General features: G+C 37.5%; 1 long non-coding RNA gene across 12 annotated transcripts in view; it reads right to left on the reverse strand.

The window, feature by feature from the left end:
• LOC106724271 overlaps window positions 1–6535 on the reverse strand; it is an 83925-nt gene that overhangs the window by 76736 nt on the left and 654 nt on the right. For all 12 annotated transcript variants that reach the window (XR_001360014.1, XR_001360015.1, XR_001360013.1 and 9 more), the window contains exon 2: window positions 6215–6433. This is a non-coding gene — a long non-coding RNA (uncharacterized LOC106724271). The remainder of the gene's footprint in view (window positions 1–6214; window positions 6434–6535) is intronic.

The raw sequence follows: 6535 nt of genomic DNA on the forward strand, positions 1-6535 counted from the left end.
GGGGCGGTGAAAGAGGGTAAAGGGGGTCATCAATAGTGACGGAAAGAGATTTGACTTTGAGCGTTGAACACACAATATAGTATACACTTGATATATTATAGAATTGTACACCTGAAACATAACTTTTTTAACCAATGTCACCTCAATAAATTCAAAATAAATAAAATCCTACCTAATAAAGAGGGAATATGTTAATTGACCCTCACGCTGTCGCAAAGATGGCAGTGCCCACAGCCAATAAGGAGGGAATATGCTAATTGACTGTCACACCCTCAAAGATGGCAGCGCCCACAGCCACAAGATGGCGGCGCCCAGTCCCCTCAGCCCCACCAGCCTGGCTGCTCCACGCGCCTGCCTCCAGAGTCCCCCAGTCCCCTCGGCCCCCCAGCTGCCCAGGGCCAGCCCGAGGCACAGGCAAGCCTCGGATGTCAGCTTCCCAGCCACCCAGGACCACCTGAGGCTCAGGTAACCAGGGCCGGCCGAGGCTTGCGCTGCCAGCAGTGGCAGCAGCAGAGGTATGATGGGGCCGTCGCCTTCCCCTGATCACCGGGTCACCTCCCACCCCTGAGGGCTCCTGGACTGTGAGAGGGGGCAGGCCAGGCTGAGGGACCCCCCCCCTCCAGTGCATGAATTTTCATGCACCAGGCCTCTAGTTAAAATAATAATGCCCTCTCTTTTATAACATGACATGACAATGTTTTTTAGCATCAGGCACACAATGCTATGAGCTGTGAATTACAAAGGTCTTAGAACAAATTCAAAAAGTGTAATCACCCTTCACAGTTGAGATATTCTGTTTATTCTATGGAGAAACATTTCAGTTTAAATTAAACTTTGAAGCTTTTGGTGATTGCGGCAATAAGGACAAAACAAGGAAAAGAGAACATTTCATCATGTTCAGCACAATACAAGTACAATACATATTTCTGATAGAAATATCTTCAAGGAAATGAAATCACTGAGATAAAATTTCATTTAATATTGATGCCCATATTATCAAAAAATACTTAGACACAAAATTACATACCTTCATCAGTTTAAAACATAACACTTAGCACACTAATTATATTCTTTCAGAAAGAAATCATTAAAATGTTCAATATAAATTAAAAGTATATAATGTTAGTACCTTGGAAACATAATATCTAAAATTAAGTAAATATATCTTTAATATTTGTAGAATAATTTAATCCATGAGACTAAGATGCTATGTGACTATGATAGCTGAGAAACTGTATATTCCTAAAAATAAGGTAAGAGAGAAGATTAATAGAATGTGCAATAAAGAGGATTAAGACCAACAAACTTTTTTCTTTTTCTTTTGACTTTTAGAAATGTATATTCTCTCCTTTTTAAATTTATTTTTATTAAATTTATTGGGTTGATATTGGTTAATAAAATTATCTAGGCTTCAGGGGTACAATTCTATAATGCATCAAACTCTTGTATCTTAAGATCTGAAGTCATTCTGATATTTGAATTCTGAAGAAGTAAAAAATGAAAAACATACTTAAAAGTCACCTATGAACTCCCCATTACTGCTTTCCAGCAATTTGCTATATTTTCATCCTCAGATAAAGATATTTAAAGTAAAAAAGATTTTTTGCTTGCTTCCACAGCACATATATTAAAATTGGAACGATACAGAGAAGATTAGCATGGCCCCTGTGCAAGGATGACACACAAATTTGTGAAGCATTCCAAGAAAAAAATGAGTAATCCTATATAATAAAAGCCTAATATGCTAAGTGTCTGGTCGTCCGGTCATCCGTTCAACCAATCAAAGCATAATATGCTAATGATATGCTAAGGCCGCTCAACTGCTCACTATGACGTGCACTGACCACCAGGGGGCAGACACTCCAACCGGTAGGTGAGCTTGCTGCTGGTGTCTGGTCGATTGGGACTGAGTAAGAAGAGCCAGGCACACCCTGGAGTCCTGCCACGGTCCCTCCCCAGCTGACCAAACTCCTGCGTCCCTCTCCAGCCCTGATGGTGCATCGGTGGAGTCCCTCGGCCTAGCCTGCACCCTCTCGCAATCTGGAACCCCTCAGGGGATGTCAGAGAGCCAGTTTCAGCCCAATCCTGCTCAACACAGGAGCTGCCCCCTGGTGGTCAATGCGCTCCCACAGGGGAAGTGCTGCTCAGACAGAAGCTGGGCTCACGGCTGGCAAGCACAATGGTGGTGGTGGGAGCCTCTCCCACCTCCATGGCAGCACTAGGGATGTCTGACTGCCGGCTTAGGCCCACTCCCAGTGAGACATCCCCTGAGGGCTCCTGGACAATGAGAGGGTGCAGGCTGGGCTGAGGGACCCCCCCCAAGTGCACGAATTTTGTGCACTAGGCCTCTAGTAAATAAATAAAGTAAAAAAGATTTTAAAGATAGCATACCCTCATTGAAATCATGAAATTTTTTACACCACTACAAAAATTAATATCTCTAACTTTTTATTTTATATTAGGGTACATGTTTAAGCAGGAAAGAGATATAAAAGGGAAATGATAATAGTATTATGTCATTTGGTGAAAACAAATTTGTTCAAATACCACTTTTTAAAATAAACATGTTCTTCCTACAAAATATCCAGAAAAACCTTACACAAAAATAAAAATGAAGTTTCAAAGATAATTTTGAATTATGATTAGTTTTTGAAAACCAGTAGCACTACATTTTTTGAGCCTATGTTCTTCTCTTGTCTATGTTAACATAACATACCAATGTACAGATCAAAAGCACATAAAGTTTCAAGTAAACACATAATTAGGAATTTTAGTTTTTTATTTTTTATTTTTAAATCTCATCTGAGGATATGTTTTTATTGATTTGAGAGAGAGAGAGAGAGAGGTAGAGAGAGAGAGAGAGAGACTCACAACCTAGGTATGTGCCTTGACTGGAAATCGAACCCGCAACCTTTTGGTGTACAGAATGACACTCCAAGCAATTGAGACACCAGCCAGGGCCACATAATTAGGAATTTTAAAATTAATCAATTCAGCCCCGCCAGTGTAGTTCAGTGGTTGAACATAGACCTATGAATCAGGAGGTCATGGTTTGATTCCTGGTCAGGGCACAGGCCCTAGTTTCAGGCTCGATCCCCAGGGGGAGGTGGGGTGCAGGAGGCTGCCAATCAATGATTATCTCTAATTATTGATGTTTCTATCTCTTTCTCCCTCTCCCTTCCTCTCTAAAATCAATTAAAAATATATATTTAAAAATAAAATGAATCAATTCAGGATCAATAATTGGCCATTTAAAGCAATGATTTGTCCATTATACTACATTTTCGACTCTACATTAGATACAATTAAAAAAACAACACAGCACATAAGATACATCGGGCAGGAGTGGGGTGGAGGGAGTCAACAGGGGAAAAGGGGAGAAATTTGTAAAACTTTCAACAATGAAGCTTAAAAAAATACATCCAACAAAATATACAAAATTTTATCATATTGTAAAAAGAACTTATAATACATATACATTGAGAAGAGTCAGCAAAAAGTTTTCATTATTATTCCCAGTACATACTGCCTCACAAAAAAAAGCTTAAAAGTAAGACTCACTTAACTGATTCGAAGTAACTTTGTGTGCCAGGCACCTCACAATATTATTTAAAAGAGTAAAGCAGTAATTATAGGATTTGTAAAACATTACTGGAAGAGATTAAAGAAGACCTAAATAAATAGAAAGATATATTATATTCATAGATTATAAGATTTAATATTGTTAAGACTGCAATGCTCCCCAAATAAATATACAGATTCAATACAATCCCTATTCAAATCAAATGGTCTTTTTGCAGAAAAGGAAAAGTGGATCTTAAAATTCATATGAAACTTCAAGGAACCCTGAATATCCAAAACAATCTTGAAAAACAAGAACTAAGTTGGAGGACTCACAATTTTTATTTTCAAAATTTACTACAAAGTTATAGTAATCACATCAGTGTGGTACTGGCATAAAGATAGACATAGAAATAAATGAAATAGAAAATGAGAGCCTAGAAGTAAACTTATGCATCTATGGTCAAGTGATGATCAGCAAGGGTGCCAAGGCCACTCAATAGGGAAAGAATAGTGCCATAAAAATTGGATACTCACCTATAAAATATACTTCCGCACACTATATACAAAAAATAATAATAATAACTCAAAATAGACCAAATACTTAGGTGTAAGAACTGAACTATAAAACCCTTAGAGGAAAACATAAGGTTAAATCTTCATGGTTTTCGATTTAGCAATAGTTTTTTACATATGACACCAAAATAACAAACGAGAAAATAGATACATTGGACTTCATCAAAACTAAAATATTTGTGTATCAAAGGATACTATCAAGAAAGCAAAACTTGCCCTGACCGGTTTGGCTCAGTGGATAGAGCGTCGCCCTGCGGGCTGAAGGGTCCCGGGTTCGATTCCGGCCAAGGGCATGTACCTTGGTTGCAGGCACATCCCCAGTCGGGGGTATGCAAGAGGCAGCTGATCGATGTTTCTCTCTCATTGATGTTTCTAACTCTCTATCCCTCTCCCTTCCTCTCTGTGAAAAATCAATAAAATATATTTTTTTTAAAAAAGAAAGCAAAACTTACAAAAGGGAAAAATATTATCAAATCATATATCTAATAAGGTTTTAGTACCCATAATACATGAAGAGCTCTAACAACAATAAAAAGGCAACCAATTTTATAATTAGCAAAAGATTTGAATAGATATTTCCCAAAGAATATATACAAATGGCCAATATGCACATAAAAATATGTTCAACATCATCTTTCATTACAAAAATGTTATAACAGCTATTTAAAAATGTGCTTCACATATACGGTGTTCATTGCCTGGAAGAATTAACATCATTAAAATGTCCATACTACCCAAAGCAATCTATAGATTCAATGCAATTTCTATTAAAATACCAATGGTATATTTCATAGATCTAGAACAAATATCCCAAAAATTTACATGGAACCAAAAAAGGCCCCAAATAGCCTTATCAATCTTGAGAAAGAAGAACAAAGATATATGCATCCCTATGTTCATTGCAGCATTATTTACAATAGCCAAGCTCTGGAAATAGTCCAAGTGCCCACCAGTAAATGTGTGGATAAAAAAGCTGTGGTACATTTACACAATGGAATACTATTCAGCCATGGGGGGGAAAGGAACTTTTACCTTTTGTGACAGCAATGATGGACCTGGAGACTATTATGCTAAGTAAAATACGCCAGTCGGAGAAAGACAAAAACCATATGATCTCTTTCATATGTAGAATCTAATGATAAAATAAACTAAGGAACAAAATAGAAACAGGGGCATGGATACATGGAATAGACTGACAGCTATCAGAGGGGAGGAAGACTGGGGAACTCACTCTCTCTCAAATCAATAAAAAATACGTTGAAAGGTTCTCAAAGTCATACTATGTTCGTGCTCTGTTAAAAATCATATGCCTATTATTGGTCTAACAGTAGTCGGCAAACTCATTAGTCAACAGAGCCAAATATCAACAGTACAACGATTGAAATTTCTTTTGAGAGCCAAATTTTTTAAACTTAAACTATATAGGTAGGTACATTGTTATTAACTTAATTAGGGTACTCCTAAGGCTTAGGAAGAGCCACACTCAAGGGGCCAAAGAGCTGCATGTGGCTCGCGAGCCGCAGTTTGCCGAACCACGGGTCTAGGAGAGCAGTATGTCAGCCAAAAAAAACGCAACAGGAAAACATGGAATTTATCACTTTGTCCAATCAACTTAGGATTTTGACTCTCCTTCTTCCCTCCCATCCTATCTTCCTTTGCTATTTCAATAACTTCTAACTATTATGTGCAAGGCACAGTACTGTGTACTAGGTCAGAATAGTTAAGAAGATATAGTCTCTGCCTTCATGTTGTTCACAGTTGATTTTATTCCAAAAGCAGTAACTCTGGAAGCTAACTGTATAGTATTTGGTCCAAACTTTTATAGTCATTTCCCCAAAACTATCCTTACTCTCTTAACAACTGAACTGCACCATAAATGTTAAGGATTACTGAAAATATGAAGCAATCATAAACTTATTAACTTTCTTTCACTTCTACTATTTCCTATAAACTATTAAAATTCGAACTAAATCTTTCAAGAAAGAGGTCAGTCTGAACTGTTCTAATAAATCCTACATGTGATGAAAGCAAGAAGGGGGATGAGGGGGAGGGAAGCAAAGAAAAAAACCTTTTGTACCTGCCAAAATCCAGCAGTTGTATGATCTCTTAAAAATCAGTTGTTCTGCACGTAGTGATATAATGATGGGGGGGGGGGGGGTTATAATTAGGTGCCTATTTTGATTCCTCTCTCCATAGTATCAGTATTGAATGTCATCTGATTTTGGCAAAAGATAAGGTCACTGACTGCTTGAAAGATGTGCAGTATTACTTCTCTAAATGTTTCACATGGAAATATCTAAAAATAGAAAACATCACAATCTCAATCACATACTAGCCAGTAGGACAATTTGCAGAATTCACAAATTTAAATAAACAAACAAAAAATATTAATATATAA

This window comes from Myotis brandtii, unplaced genomic scaffold, assembly GCF_000412655.1.
Source record: "Myotis brandtii unplaced genomic scaffold, ASM41265v1 scaffold782, whole genome shotgun sequence".
In the NCBI taxonomy this organism is placed as follows: Eukaryota; Metazoa; Chordata; class Mammalia; order Chiroptera; family Vespertilionidae; genus Myotis; species Myotis brandtii.